Source organism: Motacilla alba, chromosome 9 (genome assembly GCF_015832195.1).
Source record: "Motacilla alba alba isolate MOTALB_02 chromosome 9, Motacilla_alba_V1.0_pri, whole genome shotgun sequence".
Taxonomy (NCBI): domain Eukaryota; kingdom Metazoa; phylum Chordata; class Aves; order Passeriformes; family Motacillidae; genus Motacilla; species Motacilla alba.
The window spans coordinates 2457300-2479085 of NC_052024.1; the positions used below are offsets into that span (position 1 = coordinate 2457300).

General features: G+C 41.0%; 1 protein-coding gene across 1 annotated transcript in view; it reads left to right on the plus strand.

Moving 5' to 3' along the window:
• Positions 1 to 21529, plus strand: part of AMER3 (APC membrane recruitment protein 3) — a 41650-nt gene extending 20121 nt beyond the window's left edge. The window contains exon 3 of the mRNA XM_038146008.1: positions 16311 to 21529. The gene's annotated coding sequence lies outside the window, so the exon portion shown is untranslated. The remainder of the gene's footprint in view (positions 1 to 16310) is intronic.
• The last annotated feature ends 257 nt before the right edge of the window (positions 21530 to 21786 follow it).

Sequence of the window (21786 nt, forward strand, 5' to 3'; positions counted from 1 at the left end):
CAAGCCAGCAACCCTTGGCTTGGCAGGATGCACGCTGTACACCAGCTGGCCCTTTTGGCAAACCAGGAGGCCATGGACTGAATTTGGAAATGGAGGTGGTGGCCAGACCTGTGCTGATCTGCAGTTACTGTAGCTGAGCTGACTCAGGCAGGAAGTTAAAGGAAGGTTAGAACCTATGTAACCTTAAAAAAGGCAAGATTTTTATGAAGCACTGGTACCTGGGAAAACCACCAGTGAAACATTGACAACAATCTTAGCAGCCTAATTTGGCTACAGGCCCTTCTTTGGTAAGATTTCTCAAGGTCACATACCTCTTTCCTGTGTATTCCCAGGACACACACACACAGTGTGGTCCTCCTCAGCCAACAAAACATCTGGTTTTGGGTTCCATTGATTTCTTCAAGTGCTGACAGCTCTCCATGACTTGGGCTTTTCAGTGGGCTGGGAACACCTGGATAGTGAAAAAACCAAAGAAAATACGGGCTTTTGTGAGAGTACTGCAGCAGGACCAAACATGTTTTGCATGGAAGAGCTTCCATCTGGCCTGGCCTGCTAAAGCAGCTGAGAATCGCAAGCCAGAGTTCTGAGAGAGCAGAACCCCAGACACAGCACATTCTCATGGATTTGCATTGTGAGGCACCTTGGCCAGCCCTGTGTGCAGTCTGCTTAATCCTCACTCCACGGATCACGGAGCACAAACTGTCACTGCACATCCACCCGTCCCCTCTGACTCCATGCAGGGATTTGCTGGAAGCATTGTTCCCTACAGAGCACAGGCCCTGCTCTGTCCTTTCACATTCCCTGGTCACAATCTGCTTCTGTGCCCAGCCATGCCATTGCTGTCCATGCTGGGCTGCCTGTGGGATGGCCTGGGCAGGGGCTCTGGCCCAGCAATCCCAGTGCTCCAAGCAGCCCAACTGTTTCCTCACTGGGGCCAGTTCTATTAATAACTGCACTGTTAGTCGCTGCCATTTCTGATGGGATGCTCCATGCCTTAAAAGAGGGAGCGCTGCACGTAGCTTCCAATTAGCTGGGAAATGTTTTCTGGTTCTTTGCCTAGAAGGACGGAGACAACAGTAGCATTGTTTGCAATGAACTGCCACCTCCTAATGTTGAGTTACAAGAATTAGTGAGTTACTAAACTACCACTGACCTTCTTTTATTATTTTTCTTAATTATTCATGAAGGCTTTGAAAAATGCTATTAAAAAGATATTTAAAATTAGCAGAAATTGGGAGAGAATGTATTTAGAATAGATGAGTTTATTTGCACCTTTATGGTACCAAACTATTGTTAAGTAAAAAAAGGGATGAGAATCCTTAATATGTTTTAGACTGACTTCCTCACTGCTCTGTAACAAACCTGTTCAGAAAAAACAATATTTAAAAAAAAAAATCTTCCTTTAGGCAATTGTAGACCCTGAGCATCCTCCATCAGAATATGATGCCAAATTTTCTTCCTTCTACTCATCAGACTCAACCTCTTCCCAATCCTGTGCTATGCCCTGCTTCTTCCTCCTCTTTCAGCTTTCTTAGCCATGGTTCCTTTCTGCAGGGAGGGGAAGAGATGCAGACCTTTCCTGCCCCCAGGAAAGAGGCTGCAGAGAGAACAGAGAACACCTTCCTCTGTCTTTGCTTGTGTGTTGTTTGCACACTAAGCCACAAGACTTCAGGAAGGTCTTCCAGGAAGGGACTTACAGATTGTCTTCTGCTGGTGCATCTGCTCTCCTCTTTACTGAGTCTCTACCTTGAAGCAGAGAGTGTCTCACCTTCATTGTTGTCTCAATCCTGATTTTATTTCATCAGCTCAGGAAATCTATAGAAAGTATTCTGTTACCAAATGAGAACACCATACGGCAATCATCCACAGCACAGGGATCAAGAAACTTCCCTTAGCAGCAATTTATCCATCAGTGTATCACACAGCAATCCTCTGGGTGCTATAACTGAAGACACAAAAATTTAAAGTGAGCACAATAAAGTGAGGAATAATGGCCCAGTACAAACCACTTCATAGATGGAAAAAAATTCTACCATGAAGGCAGCATTCTCTAGCACCTAGGAAGAAAAACCTTACCTCAGTTAAGACCTAACTATTAATAAAATAAGTGACACAAATACTGAAAACCTTGTTTTATTGTGCTTTCTGAGAGGGGATTCATGACTTTTTAGAGGAACTAGTTACTCAGTCTACAGTAACATAAATATCCAAGGCAGCATAATCAACTGAAAAATCTACTAAGTTATTGACACACAGAATATTTCTTTGCGGTTTTGAGGCATACCTGAAAAATCCATCTCAGCGAGAATAAAAAAATATATGTTCATCCAAAATATCAGAAAACTTCATCCCTGTAACTTTAATTTTTTCTTCACATTTCCACTTGTGCAGTTCCAATATTAGAGTATAGCAAAAATAATGGGTAAAGTCCCATTCTTATAACAATGTGTCAATATTTCAGGAGTGCTTTCAAATTTCCCTTTCATTAATTGGCAGAACTAGTATTTCCCCAGGTTTAATTGAGAGGTAGAGATTTGTCCATTGGGTTTTTATTGGGCAGTGGTACTACTTCTGATTCTTTGGGAAAACTCAGTTCTACTTTCCGGTGACCACTGTTTGATCTCTCTTCTTGAAAGTTTGGACATTTAAAATTGTTATTAGTAATAGGCTAAACTCCCTTTCTACTGAACCGTGCTGAAGATCAACCCAATGTTAGGGAAAAGCATAAACCAATCAATGCTGGCTAACAACAGATCTGATTTTGCCTAAAGGTCAGGCTTTTCTTCAAACCCAGTCTCTCAAGATGGGAAGGGGTCAGTGGTGGGACTGATTTCTAGTCTGTACTCCACTGTCAAATATTTCTAATGTGGCAACTCTGAATCAGTTTACAACTCGGCATTATTTTTTAACTGCATTTCTGTGAACATAAATACCTAAAAGTATGAAGCACACACTGCATGTAGTCCTTCACTGATTTCTCAAAGTCCTGTGTGTTTCATGTCATGGGAACTAACCAAAACCAAAATCTTTGTGTTTTTATCACAGTTCCAAGTTTGGAAAAAATTTATCATATCAATGAGGTTTTCTTCAAATAATAGCAAAGTATGAAGGCTTAGACTCAGTTTGTAGAAAAAAAAAACAAAACCAATCAACCAGAAATGACAAGATCCTGGAATGTCTTCCTAGTAATTCCCAAGGCTGAACTCACACCTTCCATAATTCAGGAATACTTCTGAGTAATTCTGTTCTCATGAGTGAGAGAAGAAGAGAGAGGAAGAGAGAAAGAGTTATGATCAGACAGATAAGATAGACAGAAAGAGACACCTGTCAGGGAGTTGTGGAGAGCAAGAAGGTCCTCATGCACCTCCTTTTCCCCTGGCTGAGCCACTCCTCATCAGACTTGTACTCCAGCCCCTTCACCAGCTCTGTTTCCTTCTCTGGACTCACTCCAGCCCCTCAATGTCTTTCTGGTTTTGAGAGGTCCAAAAGTGAACCCAGGACTGGAGTCCACTGCCTTGGCAGTGCCCAGCACAGGGGGACAATCACTGCCCTGGTCCTGCTGCCACACTATTTCTGACATATGAAGGAACTGCAGTAAGCTACCTACTGGTGTAACTGTGGTGTCATATGATACCACCTTCTCTTCTTTTCCAAATTTTTTTAGACATTTTAGCCATCAAATATAGAAAACGTACTCCTGCTTACTGTGTCCTTTTAACCTCTTAAGTGACTTTCTGAATAGGATGCAAATGGGAACTTGAAATGAGACACAGGATTGAGTCTAAGTAGCCACTTTTCATCTTTTAAATAAGCCAGGATGGTTGCATACTGCATAGATCGGCTTTTATGCTGTAGGGGCCTTTTAGCTGATTCATCTGCAGGAATACAAATGCTTACTAAACATAAATTATAACTGTGGAAGTACTCTGCTTTATCAAGTAGAGTTGCCTTCCCCAGAAGGTCAGGAGCAAGAAGAATGCCATAGTCAGCTGATTGTGTTGCAACTGGGCACCCTTGGACTTAATTTCCAAGACACTGCAACCCATTCTATATTCACATAATTTAATGGACATGCAAGTTTACAATACAACGTGTCCTAATTTTTGGACATGCAGGGAAGGGCTACAAAACAGCCTGTGCTGAGTTATGATATGAAAACAAGTCAGTGATTCAATATTTTCTTACAAAGCACTGGGTGAGCAACATTAACTGGCAGTAAAGGTGATAGTAAGTGACAGGACAGATTCTTAGGATTGCTTAAGGACCATAAATCCCCTGGATCCTCTCTTCAAAGACTGCCAGTGTGGCAAGGGAACACTTGGGTGGCTAGGAAAAAGCATTCAACAGTATCATCAAAGTCTGGCAACACCTCTGTCACACATTCATATTGGCCAATTTCCAGTTGGCAGAGCACCTCTATAGGGTCTGAAACAAGAGAGCACAGAAAAGCCTACACTGATGACTGAAAAAGTGGAATGCAAAGATGACACAGAAATACTGTTTTCATTCTGTGCAGCGCTGGGCATAGTTCAAGTGCTATCGAAGAAAACTCAGCTGCACTTGTGCTCCTATCTTTTCATTTCCCTCTGCTTTCAGAGCAGAACCAGTAACCCCAGGAGTATCTTGCATGTTCTTCATCGTTATCCAAGCAGGTCTGCCTGGATCCAAGATCTGTTGCTCCAATACCAGATTCCTGGTAATAACTGTTAACAAAAAGACCTGCCAAACTTCCCACACAAATGGTGTGTTTAATGTTTAGCATTAGGAGAAAGCTTATGGTGTCCCAAGAGAAGTATGTTAAACCAAAGAAGGGTTTGCAGAATAGCTAACCTAAAATGAGGTTTTCACCTGGCAGATAAGCCAAGGATGGCTTAAGTTCTGTGGCACTCAGGACTCCCAGAGTGTGAAGGAGGCACTTATTTCTCTTCAAGGAGAAGGGAAATGAGCTGATCTCTCGGCACTGCCCCACTGTTCACAGCCCTTGTGATCTGTTGTACCCCATCACTGCAATGCAAAAAATTAAATCTGGCAGGAACCTAGACGTTACAAAGCTCAAAGGAAGTAATTTGGGCATTTGCACTTTGCCTACCCTGAGGTGTTTACCAAGGCACATCCTAGATGACACACTGCTTTTCCTTCTTTTTTCTATAAGAGACTGCTATTGCATAAAACCCACAAAGCCATACAGGCAGTTCTGCATTACAGCATCATAAAACTTACAGAGCTTACTACAGCCCAGGACAATTGCTGTATTTATGTCATGAACACTGCTAAACATAGCACAGGAAGACTTCCTTTTCCCTTCCTCCCCACCCCACGCATGGCTGACAGCTACATTTGTCAGATCCACAGCCTCACAGTTAAAAAAAGAGGTTAACTTCCAAAATTAAATCACCTCCTTCAGCAATGTGAAGAGAGTCACTTATACTAGTTAAGACGTAATTTATATGCATCTCTCTTGTTATGTGTTTGACATATACTGAACCTAAAAGCATGTTTTGAAAATAGATCTTTTTAATACATACTAAAAGTGAGGAATTCCTAGAATATTTGCCTTTTTATCCTGTCAGAGGCAACTGAGTTTCTTTAAAAATGAAAAACATGATCTGTTGCTGGAGTTTGACTAACAATACCAAAAAAGGGCAAAAATACAATGCCAATACTTTAGAATCCTGCAAAACTGTCTTTTAAAAAACACCCTACCAAAATGGATCCATTCTAAACTGCAAGCTTAAAGCACTCAAAGACTTTAGCACCCTCAATGCTTTTTCTTATAGACTTTATCAGACCATGAAGACTAAAATTTACAGTCTTGTGTGCCTAAATTTAGCTTTTAAAAGCAGATCTTAAATGCTGACTCAGCTTATGTATTTCAACTCTACATATTCCATTGAGTCAGACTATCAGGCCATAAAACAGGGAAATTCTAATTCCAGGAATAAAAGACATGGAGGAATAGTCAAAATCATCCTACTATTGAGCTAACTGCAGGCAACAGGGAGGGCATTAAGTAGATAAGTTAATCAATAATGGAATATGGAGACTTTCAGCACTAAGTAGGTCAGTGGTTTACATATTTCTGGTTTACCCTTGAATCGTCACTCAGTAGCCTACTCACAGTGAACTCCCACTGCCTTCCTTCTTTTCTTTCTTTTTTTCTACCTTCTTTTCTTACAGTCTTCAGCATCACAAAATTCACCAAATTCTACCATCCCTGTAGAGAACTCATGATCTGAAAATATGTGGGGATTGGAGCTGGATATTCAGGCTGTCATCCAGGGAGGTTGCCCTGAGAGGTGCATTGTAATTGTTTACTCTCTGTCAGCTAGGGGTTTGTAAGGAAACTGTCCTGTGTGGCTGCTAACAGGTACAATTCCACATAAATCCAGTCCCTGACTTATGTATTTAATGGAATGCCTCCCATCAACTGATGTTGCAGAGACTGCCACAAGTCCATGGGATTTTTTCAGAGATTTGAGTGGGTTCTAAATCAGTGCCTAACATGACTAAACCATAACATTTTGTGGTACTTCTATGAAGCAATACTGGTGGCTGTGTTACTTTTGGTTCTTTGGCTAATAAAATACCAGCAGAAGAATGGAGATGCCTTATTTTGAAAGTTCTACTTTTCCTTAGAAGCTGTAATAAATTATTTTTCATTATTTCAGTTACAGGAAATTTGCTCTTTCTTCCTCTTTTTCAAATTGTTGCCACAGGGATGCAAGTAGAAAACTGCCCAGCCAGCCTACCTGATACTTGCTGAGTCTGTGCTGAAATTATTTCAAAGGTGACAGAGGAGGAGCTGTCCAGTTCAAAGCCAACATTATTCAGCTTTGCAGGAGAGTAGCACAAGTGGAAATGCAGAAGTAACTGTCTATTCCAAATTGTAGGCAACCATGACATCTAATACCTCCTTGGAGGAATTGACTGACTTAAGGGATATGCAGCAGAATCCTTGTTGGCCACAGCAATAACCAGCCAGGAGAGCCAAAGGCTGTATAGAAAGCTAACCAGATTACTAATCCCTGAAAAGATTTAAAGGACAATAATTTTACTGTCACCAAACTAAATAGGAAATACAAAACCAAACAAAGTTTGGTTTCTCTAGGACTGCATAGATGGTCACAGCTCAGTGTGGCATACCACATATAGGAAAACTGAGAGATTCAATAACATCATAATTCTAAAGAGCAGGTATTAGTCAGTCTGGCAATTTCAACTGTTATTAAACACTTCTTACTTAGGTTAGCATGGGCACCAGCTAATACAGAACACATTAGTTGTTCTCTATTCATAAGTTTCTCTGAGAGTATAATAAAGAAGTCTATTCCTATCTCCTAAACTCTACAAAACATTCCTTATTACTTCTGTTAAATCAAAACATTTATTTGAAAATGCATCTAAAATTAATAAAATATTCTAGAACATAAAAATTTTAAGTCTAATGGATTTGCCACCCCAGGGTGCTTTTCATTTGTTCTCCTCACTCTTCTTAACTGAACAAGTAATTTATGTGAGTAATGAAAATAATCTTATTGAGCAGCTTTTAATCTATTATTCAATAGCTAAAAGGAAACTGAAAGTCACCCCTTCTATCAATAATTCAGCCTCGGTGCTAATGCAGCCATTCAGCTTCCCCCCTCACAAGGCCCTCATGCATTTTTAATGTGTTGGCTCTTTGTTAGGAGGTCAAAGATGTGACTTGTGGTTAGAAACACAGTTACCAGGTGAGAGAGGGTCAACTGAAGAAAATATTCCTATTGCAAGTGAAACAAATTAAACTGGCAGGAGCATAAAGGAAAACTGCACAGTAGCGTCCTCAGTGCCTGACTTTGCTGAGGACTGAAAGGATAAAGCCCACCTGCCAAGGCTGCCCTGGCTGGTAAAGTATGGGGACCTCAGCAGTGCCAGTGGAGCTGAAAAAATTCAGCCAGGTTGGTCTGATGGGGTCACAATGGATGTGCCCCAAGTCAGCCTCTCCTCAGGTACCGTTTGTTCCCGTACCTGGATCCAAATCCACATGCTGGAACAGGCACTCTCTCCAGAGCACCACAGACAGAGGTCAAGGGTCTGATGACAGCAGTATTTCCCTCAGAGCCAAATTTTTACCAGTTTGGATGGTGCTGTAACTTGGATACCTGCCAAAAATGTCAAACCTGGGCTGCCTGGACCAGATCTCACCATCTAAGAAATCCACCTGATCTCTTTAGCTTTACTTCCACCAAGGCATTTTTGGAGACTTGCTCCTTAAACACCTCAACAGTTTTGAAAGCCCCAGGGCACGGATGACTTCCTTGGTCTACCTTTCTTGCAACATGTGAATCAAGTACCTGCGAGAAAAAGAACTTTGCAAGGCTTTTTTGGTCTGCTAATAAATCCCTCTGAGAGTGTAATTTTCTCTAGTAGTATGGTTGTCTTCTTTGGAAAAGATTAGCATGTCAAGAAGCCTCTTCAGGAGGATTCCACAACCTCTGAGCACAGGTAGGCACCATCTCCTCTCAAGGGTGGCACGGAAAACTCCTGACCTAATACTAGAGAGACAGATGAGCATTTAGACCTCTCCCAAGAAGTGCATGCGACCCTGGCACCAAGCAGCTGCTGGTAACTTTGCAGGCCTTCCCATTCTGTCAGAGTGAGGGGTTCTGGTAGAAACTGAACCCTGCTCACATGTTTTTGAAATAAAGTATTCCTTCCCCAGTCTGAGAGGCTGTCCCAATCAATGCTACTCCTCTACTAAAGGGTTGACAAGTCAGCTGATCTTCTGTACTGGAAATGGTTCCATTTTATTTTTACATCTTTAGGTTTAAACTCTGCATGATCCAGCATGTTTTAGGGCAGAAAAAGTAAAGGATTTGCCTTATTTCATCATGGCTCAAAATGAAGCCAATAAATTTTTATGTAATATTTGGCAATTTCTCTCTAGTTCTATTAATTGATGTCCAGCCTTCCTCAATAAGAGGAAGTGATAATAATTTGTTATAGAGAGTGGAGGCATTCATTTTACATCTGGAATTGTTCCAGATGGAAAATAAGTCTTGCTCTCCTGTGTGTCACATCACTGCTTCATGTAGATTTCCATTCCAGTGGAGCTTAGCAAAAACTTATATAGACCTATATAATGGTTGCTTAAGACCAAAACACACAATTAGCCTTATAAATACATTAAGAGTAAAAATAAGGAGGATTTTGTGAGCTGTAGCGCCAAGTTGACCATAGAAAACCTCCAGGCAAAAAAAAAAGTCAATTGCAATTTCAGTTTTGCAAGAGCAAAGTATAAAGATCATGTAACTATTTCAGTTGCTGCCAAGACCACATATTCCATACCTGAATGTCTGATTTCCTACCCTTTACCCTCCTTCTCCTCACATGTTAAATGCTGTATAAATCAAGATCAAGTTTTGGGGCGGTACTCCAAAGGGCTAGAAATGATATCTAGAAATGTCAATGCAAAACAAACATCCACAGACACAGACAGATGAAAAAGTACAAGGAAAATGAGAGCACCCTTTGGCCCTTCAGAATTTGAAGTCTCATCAAGATTTTCATAACTTTAGGAATGGACTTCCTAACACAAGAAGACCCATGGAACACATCATTACATTTCTTCATTGGAAGTGTAACAAGGAGAGAGGGCAGACTGATTGTGACTAATCATAAACAACAATCAGTATTTAAGTAGACTAGGATACAACTGACAGGCTGAGATTGGCCCTCAGATGCCTTGGAAGGGGTGTCAACCACCAAATCATCGATCTTACTGAGTAAGATAAATGAGGGAAAATACACAAAGCAACACGTATTTGGGTTTGCATAATCAGACAGAAAACCACTGATTTCAAATGACAGTATTCTGAGTAGATATGAAAGGGCAAAACTGTGCTTATCAAGGGCAGAAGAAAGGCAAATCTTGATACCTTAGAAGTAATATAAACAGAACATCAGCTACAGCCTTAAACATATGGATAAAAGGATTTTATGCACAGAATAAAACAGATGCAGACACAGCCTACATGTGAGAACAGACAGAGAATTTTGAGTCAAAGAGCAGTGCAACGACTTGCAAGATAGTGGGCTGTACCAGCAAAAGAAAAAGAGAACAGAACAATTAATTGCAAACATACTTAGAGCTGTTTGCTACTTACTCTTGGATGCTGGGAGCTTGTTTGCTGACCCTGCTTTTAGCCAGTCAGCAAATACACCATAGATGTAAAACACAAAGATGACACAGGGTTCACTGCAACCCAGACTGACTGTGCCCTGCAGACACAGCCAGCTTGTACTTTGCAATCAATGAGCCAGATGCAATTGGAACACTGCTAACTGCCGGTAAATGATGCATTTTTAAAAAAACTGAACCATTTGAGAGACAGTATTGCATTCATTACCATTTCAATCAACATCAGCACAATGCAGCACTGACGAGATTTAAATGACTATCCAATATAAATAATTTGAAAGGCTCGTGATAGCTGGGGCAGAGATTATTTACAGATTATTTCATTATAGGCTTCCTATTTGGCTGAGATTTTGCACACGTGAACTTGTCCCATGCTTCAGCCTTAGCTGTGTAGGCAGCTCTTTCAGTGAGAGAGATAAGAAAAGAAATAAGGCTGAGGAAGGCGTAATGGGGGCATGGAAAATTGATTTTCAGAGTGTGACCTTGACTCAAAGGTTGAATGTGAGCTTTGAAGCAGACAATGAGGACAGGAACAAGCGGCAGACAGCAGAACAGCAAACTTTGCTTGGAATTAGAGATTACAGACAAATTCTGAGGCCTGTCCCTGCCCCCATAATCAAGTGCAGTAAGCACGTGATGATATTTTAACTTGCAGGGATCATATTTATGAAAGCACAACAGAGCTCACACACTGTTTCTCTCAGAGATAGCATTTCAGAAGGATATTATTGAAGCCACTTGAGATGAAGAAAAAAATGAAGAGAAATTTCTATACAATGCATCAGTTATTTTTTCACATTCTGATGATTTGATTTGTTCACGTGCTCATAAAATATTTAATCAAACTAATTTTCTGCTCTGAAATTTTTTATGATGAGTGAAGTAATACAAAGTTTTACAGAAAGAATGTCATCATGAAGGAAGAGAACACTGGTTTCTGATAAACCACATGTGATGTAGTTAAGAAAAGCAGGGAAAGGGGCTAGAGTGGTTTGAGTTTTGCAGTTTGTCACTGAGTTATGGGGTCAGACACAAACTGTTCAGAACTAGAGAACAACCAAGGACCATGTTACTATTACAGGACTGTTTCTCCAGCAAGAAATAGTTAAAGGGGCTCTGTCTTTATTTTCTTTCTGTGCCTTTTCTATTGCGTAGCTCAAGGAAAGAAGGAACTAGCAAGTTAGGCTAGGTCCACTCTCAGAATATGTTGCCAGCACAGGATCATGTATTATAATATATGCAGTGTATTATGCTGGCACAGCATTTCAATGCAGATGCAGCTTATAACAGCAAAAAAAAAATGTTTTTACAGTATAACATCTTGATTACCTGGGAGTGACAAGTTGGTTTATATGCACAAGTGACTTCTGGCAACATAACTATTTGTCAGGTCACACCCCAGGTGCTGATCTGTGCATAACTCTGCCATCACAAATCTGTAGAACAGTCCTGGCCTTTGAGCCATGGGGGAACCTCTACTCTACCCAGAAAACACTGCTTTGGCTTCTTAAGACCTCTGGAGTGGCATATAAAGGTTGGAAGAGGACAGGGAACATAAAACAGATTTTTTCTAAAGCTCATTCTGACACAGACTGAGAATTTGAGTTCCACAAGCAAACAAAACTGCATAGTGTGCAGAGATGTAATATTACAGCATCAAGGTCCTCCCTTACACAGAGATCCCCTGAGCTCACAGAGCACCAGCACAGCTACAGTATTTCTATGTGAGTGGTCAGTCTTCAACAGGATTGAAATCCAACCCAATAGTATTAGTAATTTCCTACAAAATGTGTTTCTGAATAGAAATAATAGTACTTTTTTTTTTGTTAGTGTGCAGTAGTGTGCTCAAGGTGCCATTCTGAAATGGTATGTGCCCTGAAACTGAAGTGACTGGAAAATAAAAACCCTCCATTAAAAAAAAGATCAGCCTAATTCATGATTACAGTTTTAAAAACAATACTTTTTATGGAAATGGAGTTTTTGCATATCTCCACAGCACACCATGAAGATAGAATATCTCTCTGTTCTGTGCATGCTGATTATGATCAATTCTGTTCTACTGTAAAATCTTCTAGGTAGTGAGGCATTTTTTCTATTTTCCTGGAAGCATACTTTATTGTTCCAGTAAAACTGAGTTTTCACAAATAATATTTAAACTTTTGAAAGGCAGCGTATTCCCCATCTGAAAATCATTCCATCATAAACTTCCCAGCTAACTGTCAATCTACACAACGAGCCAGGGCAATTAGCTCTGCATGATAGCAGAGCCATTAAATAACCTTGGCATCAAGGTTAAACAGTTCAATCACCAGGCTAGACAAAGAACGCTTCAGGGCATTCCCTCATGGTAGAGACAGCTCTTGCAAACGGCCTGCCTCAATTTCCCATTCCCAATGTCTACTAACTTAATCAGTTTTTTTTAGGGGGGGTGGCGGTGGGGCAGAGGTGGGGGGCACTGAAGTCTCTATTAATCTCTTAGCTGATATTGTTATTGAGCTTCCAGTTCAGACTTCTTGACTTAGAATCAGCTTCTACTGTTTCTCTTCAACTGCAACCAGCAGGTTTTCTCCAGCTTGGAGAGTCCATATTAGTCCAATCTTCCATCAGATACATGTTGAACTTCACTCATCCAATCACTCCCGATTCTCAGGCCAACATAACAGGCATATCTTTGTCCCAGATGGGAGAAGGAGAAATCTTACAATGCAAGATTCTGCAAGATTTTCCCCAAGCCCTTAGGGGGACAGTGGCCCTACATTCTAGCTTGCTCCTGATGCTAATAACTCCCAAGACACTCTTCTCTCTAGCAAAGGCTACATCAAATATTTTTAAAACAGATTTCCTTAGGCACACAAGCAATTGATCTTGCAAAACATGCCTTCTGGCCTTAAAGGCCTAGTGTTCAAAGTCTGTACAACAAGGCTTATAAATTCAACTGATAAAAGTCACAATGGAAAAAAAAAAAAGCATCAAACATGCTTGTAGGAGGAAGGAACTGAGAGTTGAACATCATTGGGTCTATCACACAGTTTTAAATTGCAGGTAGAGTGGAGATGTCATGAAAACTTCATCATAAAAGGGGACCAGCTCAGGAACAGAGTCATTTAATAATGCCAGTAAGAACTGAGCTGATATTCACTCAAACTCTAGGGAATCTGTAGATGGAATGACTGTGCTGCTGCCTAGGAAATATTAAAAAGTCAGGCGTTCTGTGAGAGAATGGGACTTAGTAGGTATGATGATATCAGAACTTATAGGCTGCAATTGCCAGACAGACAGTCAGGACCTGAAAATTCAGCCACCAGGCTTTCCCATCACCCTGCTGCAGCCCTCTCCTCCTCCCCCTACTGCTGTTCTGCTGTGCCACCTCGTGCTCACCAGCTGACACTGCTGCAGGGAACGGGACACCTGCACATCATTAAAGTCCTTCATGTTGGGCTTTGTGAGACCAGAGCAATGTTCACCTGTGACACAGCTGTAAACAGGACACGTGAACATGGAACGCTGCACTGTCAAAATCCTTTCTGTATCCTTGTGAAGGCTGAAATGCTCACAGATGTTTTTAAACTTTCAGTGATTACAGGCAGAATTTTGAGTTCATTGCAATTCACATTGGTAGGTAAGACCTGCATGGTGGACATTTTCCACAATTGCTACCAGAGCCATTGCACTGCCTGCTGTCCTTGTCCTCTGGGCTGTGTAGCAGCATGTTCCAGGGCCCAGAGCAGGGAACACACATTAAGAAATTCCCTGTCCTTTACCAGCTTTGATGCTGACGTGTAGTATTTTGAATAACCACATGACTACCTCGTGTTTTTTACTTACCTCACTGTAAAATGGATGCCACTTACTTACATCACCAGAGTGACAGAGCTTTGGCAGGATTTGTCACAGCAGATGGGGCTTTAGAGATCTGCAAACGACATTGCTTTAACAAACTGGCAAAAACACCTTTCTGATTACAGGGCACACACTGGGAGCATGGCAGAGTACCCTTAACAGAAGGAAGCACAGCAATCCAAACAGCTGAAGGTCTTTGAATTTAGCAGATTTTCATAACATTTGTCCAGACATACTCATATTCTTTGATTTTTTCAGGAACTGCCGACATTCAGGGTAACCTGAATAGGGACTTTCAGGTGTCGAACCCCTCACTTTAGGCAAGCATCCTGAATGATTTGGGCATGGTGAAGAAACTCTTCCTCTAAGCAAAAAATTGTAGAAATTGTACAGCTTGAGAGTCAACCTGACAAACTCCTCACTGCAGTCGACCTGGCCTCCTCAATCCTGTCATGGGAAGCCCAATCAGAAATACATCTATTATATGAAGCCCAATCAGAAATACATCTATTCTATTATATAAAAACGCTGCAGCTCGGACCCAGCAGCCTGAGGCAGCTCCAGCGGAGCCTCTCAGAAGGGACGTGCCCAGAGGGTGGAGCCGGAGCTCAGCCGCGAGGGGTCAGTGCTCCACCAGCCGTGCTGCGCTTGGGCTCCGCAGGGGGAGTCCGCTCGGCGCTGGGGGCGGACACGCTGCCACCGCGCAGTGCGAGAACCGGGAACGGCTTCATCGGTGCCTATAACCCGTGGAAAAACAGCCTCCAGACCAAGGAAAACAAGCTGTAGCAAGCTTATGAATATCACAAATTCCTGTGCTGGCCTGCCAAATACCGCTGCAGTATTTGTGTTTGGGATTCTCAAAGGATTAGGCCTCCTCCTAAAGCGTGCCTGGGTCAGCAGAGAGGCAGGAATGCAGCTATTCCCAGCACTTCGGCGCGGGCACAAACCGGGGAGTAATTTCTGCTACCGCCTGGGGACACTGACAGGCTGATTGTGGTCAGGAGACCCTAAACATCAGTTCCTGAGTAAGAATAACCCCTTGAGTATTGAAGGAGTATAAAGATGTCTTATATTTCCAGTTACATGAAATATAAAGATAGTAAGGGGACAATAACTGTTTTTTACTTAAGTAAGCCACCTCTAAGCACATTTAATTTTTTTTTCTGGTTTCTGGGGTGGCTTTTATCAGTTGAATTTCTAAGCCCTATTTTACATGCTTCAGAGCTTTTACTGAGAATTGGGTAAGAGCGAGCTCCCACTGAGATGGCTTTGGTGACCAAGTTCCCCCCTGTACCTCAGTCAGACTGCCCAGTCACAGTTCTGGGTTCTGGAGCCTGCTCCTCACAATGGGCAGAGGTTGCAGGTGGCACAAGGGAATCAAGAGTGTAGCAAGAGCCATACTCTCAATTGCATTCATGAGAGCAATTAGTTGTTAGCAATTAATTGTTAGTCCCAATGCATCAGAGGGGTCTGCCTCAGCTGATCTGATAATATTTTTTAGGAGTACCTTAGGCAAGTGCTTAACAAGAACCATCCAGGTGAGGAGTAGGCATATCCTTCCCTCTACTGCCTCATTCAACCTGGACTTCTTTACATTAGTGCCTTCCAACCCATGAAGAGAATCATTTAGATGAGCTTGAGAAAAGGACTCTGCCTGCAAGGGGACACAAATGACACAGAAACAGATTGATCTATCCTAATGTATTTGCTTTTAGTGCCACTGCTGCCTGTGACAGCAGCAGAGATGTCACAGGAAAGGAACCGGACAACAACAAAGAAAGGGAAAGCTGAGAGGTCTGGGCTGGGTAGAGGGGCGATGGGAAAGCTGCAGTTGGTAGGAGGATACGGAAGCAAAGCAGAACTGATTGTAGCTTTCCGCCTTTGGTTCTTTCAGTGAGGTTCCTCTGCAAAGACTGGGAAACAATCACACTGCATCACTGAAAATAATAACAAAAATCTATAAGCGCATTTTTAGAAATAGTGAGGGCTTTGGGGGTTGCTTTACTTATCTCATGAAAATTCAGAAGCCTGATGACAAAACTCCTGCTAAAGAAACACTTGCAGGAAGCTGCAGATGGCATATGGCACACAGTTGACAAGTTGCTCTAGACTAGTTTGTCTAAACAACAGGAAATTCTTATGTCATGGCTAATCTGACCCTGGTTGCATTCTGGTGGTAGCTAGTTTTTATTTCTGGTTTTAGTTATTTTCCTTCATTCACTCACCAATATATTTTAAATTAAAACCTGAAACAAATATGTGAACATTTAAGATGTTTTTGCTTATATTACAGGTGCAACACTGAAGAATCTGTTTGTAGATATGGATGCACCCCCAACACAGCATAGCATGGCAGTTCCATGATGCTATACCAAGAGCAAAATCAACAAGGATTTCTCTCTGGAGATCTCACCAGAAGTGTTGCAGCAGAAAATCATGCCAGTCTGCTAGAATGACAGGCGCAGTTAGGAGTTCTGAACAACCACACCCCCCTGAAGCCATAGTTGCAGATGGCTGGTAACTAATATTCTTTTTTAAAAACAAAACCAAACCCAAGTTCAGTAGGATTTTGAAAAAATTCATGCCATGATGAGGTTTAAGAAAAAAAATGATAGCATATTTCTGTCATATCGTGCCCCACAACAATTGAAAATATCACTATATTTTTAAAATACAGGTATGTGCAGAATGAGCTTTCATTTGGGAAGCTGTTATGAAGAGGTAAAATAGTTTTCTGTTGTACTAATTTTTCTTTAATTTTAGAGAAAAGCTTTATATATTTTACGGCAACGAAGCCACAAGGTTCTAGACTGCAGATTACACTGGTATGGCAAGATACTGCCTAGGAAAAGGTATTTTTTAAACAAACAAAAATATTAGGAAGCAAAATATAGTATGCCTTATATTGTTAAAAAATATGTCTTTATCATAGCAGAAATTGTGAGTAGAATAACGAGTTATATGTGAAAATCACCATCAAAAAGATAAATTGATTCAATTTTAAATGAGCAAAAACAAAACATGTTTTTAATATCCATGATAACAGCTGCACTTAACCTTATATGAAATCTTCCTTTTCTAATTGAAAAGCTGTTCTCAAAGTATTAGATAAGATACACTGTTGACCCAGTTTTCATTTTTTTGGTGGCATTCTTTGAGGTAGTTTAACAGTCATTTTCATACCTCAGTTTGAACCTGGTCTTGGCTGTCTTATATTTTGAGAATAAATTGAAAAAAACTGCTATGCTTTGTCAGTGAAACCTGATGATTCAATGGTCCCCTGTGCCCATGGTGTGTTTGTAGAGATCTTTACAACCTCCTTGTTAGTATCCTGCCTTGGACAGTATTTAGGGGCAGTATCTTTGCACTGTGATTTGCTGTCATGGGGAAAAGTGGAAGAAGGACAGGAGGCTGGGAACTGCAGCAAGGGAAAAATACCTTAGATTAGGTGCCTGAATTTTGACGTCAAAAGTTAATTTCTACCTTTGATCATTAATAATGTAAAGAATATATAACCACAGTATTTAAGAGATGTCTGCATTTTGCAGAATCTGGGTTTTAAAACACATTATGTAGCAGGACTAGGAAGCTATAAAGTGAAATCACATCCCCTAGCTATGGAGCTTTCTCAGTATTACTCGACACTTACGAAGAGGAGAGTGTCCCTCTCCAACACTCCAAGACTGCCAGCACAAATCAACTTTGAGAATGCACTCATTTTACCACAAGTATCTCCTGAAAATATAGATTATAAGGGTCTAAGACCCTCTTTCATGGCACACAATGGTATTTCCGAAGACTGCTTTGAAATTGTCATTTAACCTACAAAAGCCTGAAACACCAAAGAGTTCATCATACAGGCATTTTCCTCTAAAATACTAAGTGACACATTAGAATTGAGCTACCAAATAATAATAACCACAGGGCTTAATATTCCAGCAACGTACAGTCGCTACAAAAACTAGTTGTTCCTCACACAAGTGATCCCTTTCCTTTTGCAATTACCACATAGCCTTCTTCAGCTCACAAACATCTCTTGTAATGAAGAGCCCAGAACCTCGAGGACCAGAGGTAGAATTTCTCATCCTTGCAGCACACTGCACATCTCTTCCCTGTATTTCAGGTTGAGTAACTGACTTCGTGGAGGAAAACAAAGGCAACAGAAAGAAAAAAGTCATCTTGCTCCCACATAGCAAAGGAGACAGTATTTCTGTGGAGACTATTATTTTTCCTACCCTATGGGCACAGAACAACAAATTATTTGTCCAATTTTATTTACCTCCAGGTGTCTAGGTCCAGCACTGACATAAACAGCCTGTCCAGGTCCCTCTGGATGGCGTCCTTTCCCTCCAGTGTGTTGACTGTTCAACATACCTTGGTGTCACTGGCAAACTTGCTGAGGTGCACTTGGTCCCACTGTCCATGTTAAACAGGGCCAGTCCCAAAGCCAAATGGAGGAATGTCACTTGTCACTCTCCAATTGAACATCAAGCTGTTGACCACCACACTTTGAGTGTCACCATCCAGCTACTTCCTTACCTGCTGAGTGGTCCTTCCACTTTCCAGTTAAAAGTCAAGGATGTCACATGGGACAGTGTCAAATGCTCTGCACAGGTTCATGTAGATGTGACTTGCTCTCCCCTTGTCCACTAGTGCTGTAACATCACCAAATTTCACAGAATGACCGGGTTGGAAGAGGCCTTCAAGATCATTGAGTCCAACCCATGCCCGAACAGCTCAACTAAACCCTGGCACCCAGTGCCACATCCAGTCTCTTTTTAAACATATCTAGGGGTGGTGACTCCACCACTTCCCTGGGCAGGCCATCCAGAACTTTATCGCTCTTTCCGGGAACAACTTTTTCCTAATATTGAACCTATATTTCCCTTTGTCAGGCATGATTTGCCCTCAGTGAAGTCATGCTGGCTGTCCCAATCACTTCCAATCTTTTCCACGTGCCTTAGCACAGTTTCCACAATGATCTGTGCCATGACCTTGCTGGGCACAGAAGTGAGATTGACTGGTCTGTAGTTTTCTGGGTCTCCCTTTTTTCCCTTTTTCAGGATGGGTGTTATGTTTCCCCTTTTACAGTCATTGGGAATTTCACTGGACTGCTGTGACTTCTCAAATATGATTGATAGTCGCTCATCCATTTCTTCCACTACTTCCCTTAGGACCTGCAAATGAATCTTTTTCAGATTCCATGGACCTTTGCACCCTCAGGTGGCTTAGATGTTCTTGAACCTGATCTCTTCCTGCAGTGCACAGCTCTTCATTTTTCCAGTCCTTGCCTTTGCCTTCTGTGACTTGGCCAGTGTAGCTGGAGCACCTGTTGGTGAAAACCAATGAAAAAAATCTGAATAACTCAGCCTTTTCTGCATCCTGAGTAACCAGGTCTAATGTTTCCTTCCAGAAAGGGCTCATCATTTCCCTAATCTTTCTTTTATCACTGACATACCTATGGAAGCTAATCTTGGTGCCCTTGATGTCCCTGACCAGATTTAATTCTATCAGGGCTTCAGCTTTCCTCACCTAATCCCTGTCTGCTTGGACAGTGCTGGTGAGGACAATTCCTGTGTATTCCTACCAGACTACCTGTTCTTGCTTCCATCCTCATTGACTTTTTTTTTGGTGTTTGCTCAGGACCTTCTCGTCATCTGTGCAGGCTTCCTGGCCCTTTACCTCATTTCCTCTTTTTGGGGATGCCTTTCTCCTGAGCTTGGAGGAGATGATCCTTGAGTATCAACCAGCTTTCTTGGGCTCCTCTCTAGGGCCTTACCTCATGGTATCCCACCAAGCAGATCCCTCCTTAAGAGGCCAAAAGCTGCTCTCCAGAAGTGCAGGGTAGTGATCTTGCTGTGTAGCCTTCTCACACTTGCACCCTGACACTCAAAGGTCCTGGGTTCAATTCATGCTGCCAAAAGAATAACTGTGAATCTGCATTACACACCATGGAAAAAATGCTTGTGGGTAGTCTGTTCTAGTTCTCCCTGTGGAGTTGCATGGTTGCTGATGTGATGTTGGAGGAAGCTCAAAAATCTTTGGGGCTTAATCAATCTCCATTTAAAGAACCAAGAGAAAATTTCCCTCCTCTAGGTCATATTAAATAAGGTGTTATACTAAGATTGTCTGTACATGAGTTTAAATGAGAATCTTTAAATTAAACTTGTTATATTACCCAAGCAGCATCTCTTTAACAAATGAAGACAGGGTGGTGAAATTAATGTGAATTTTAAATATTCACTGCATGTAAGTATTCAATTTCTCAGGCAGTATGTAGCTGTGAGAACATTTTTCTTAAGGCTGCATTCAGCCTAACATACTGTCAGTCCCTTTTGGTGTTAGATGGATTTTTTAAACTTTTCAATGGATGTAACAGAAAATTAAGTCAAAATATGAAAATTTTTCAGTTTTCTCTGGGTACAAAATTTCAAAGCAGCTTGTGTGAAACTGTTCACCTACTTCTTGTCCTGTTTTTGTAAGACTGGAAGCAGTGACTGGTTGCGTCCAGACAAAGATCAGAATAATAATTAAAAGAACAATACCTTTATGCTAAAGACAACCTCCAAAAAGGAAAAAAAGGGGTTTTCCCCTCCCCTCATCTTATGGTTCATTAAAATTTTAAAAAATTGTTCTGGAAAAATTATTTAAAATAAAACTATATTCTTCTCAAGACATCAGTTCTTGACATTCCTTCTTTTTAATGCAGCATTCAGTGGAATTTCAGAGTTATTTTGGAATTCCCAGCACAAAGACCAGGTACCTGAGTACCCTTAACAAACGCACATGTACTGCTATGAGTGGAGAGAGCACTCACCCCTTTAAAAAGCTGCAGTGCAAATGATCTCATACCAGTAAAAATGTCTGAAAAAAATGTAGGAAGAAATACCAGACCCACATGAATTGTCAGGTGAGTGTTCCTTCCAAAAGCGAAGTATTAGAATGGCAGTCAGGTATCCCAGTCAGATGTAAGGGATGGGAACTTAAGCACAAGTCCCAGAGCAATACTTTGCTTCACTCACAATATTTCATTGTTCTCAGTAAGTTGGAGCATTTGGTGGCAGGCTATTGGAAATGCTGACATTTTACAGCAAATGCACAGGGCGCACAATAAAGTTGCAGGTAAAAAGAGGAATATTTAAGAGAGAAGAATGTTACATATTCTGGCTTCTACTTAAGGAAAAGACTAAGACTTCTTGATCGACAATGTATATGCATGGTACATATATATATATATATAATAATAAGTGTGTATACACACACTCTTAAAAAAAGGATTTGTGTAAATTTAAGTTCAAGAATAGGGAAGAAATCTCAAGCAGGTACCTTTTGAAAATCTGAGTAGCAGATTAATAAAATTTCAGTACAAACATGGTTTATTATGTAACTAAGATACATGCATTTATATGTTGTTTAAACTATTTTGTTAACTATTTTTCATATATATGTCATATCTAATGTACATATGCTTTATGTATTATATTTTAGTTACCATATTCTACATTACCTATTAAAGTCATTTGGATTCAATATTGTTTGGTCTGTAGTCAATATCACATTATTGTTTTATATGAAATTATTGAATTACTCTTTCCAACGCTGCAAAATCTTCATTCAGAAAAAAAACCCTTCTACTGCTTATAAATAGTTTATTTTCTTTAAATCCCCAGCCTATATCAAAGTGATAAAGAGGCAAAATTCACTTATATAATTCTTCTCCTCTGCATAGGACTGCCTTATCAGTCCATCAGCACTGGAAGAGTCAGAAT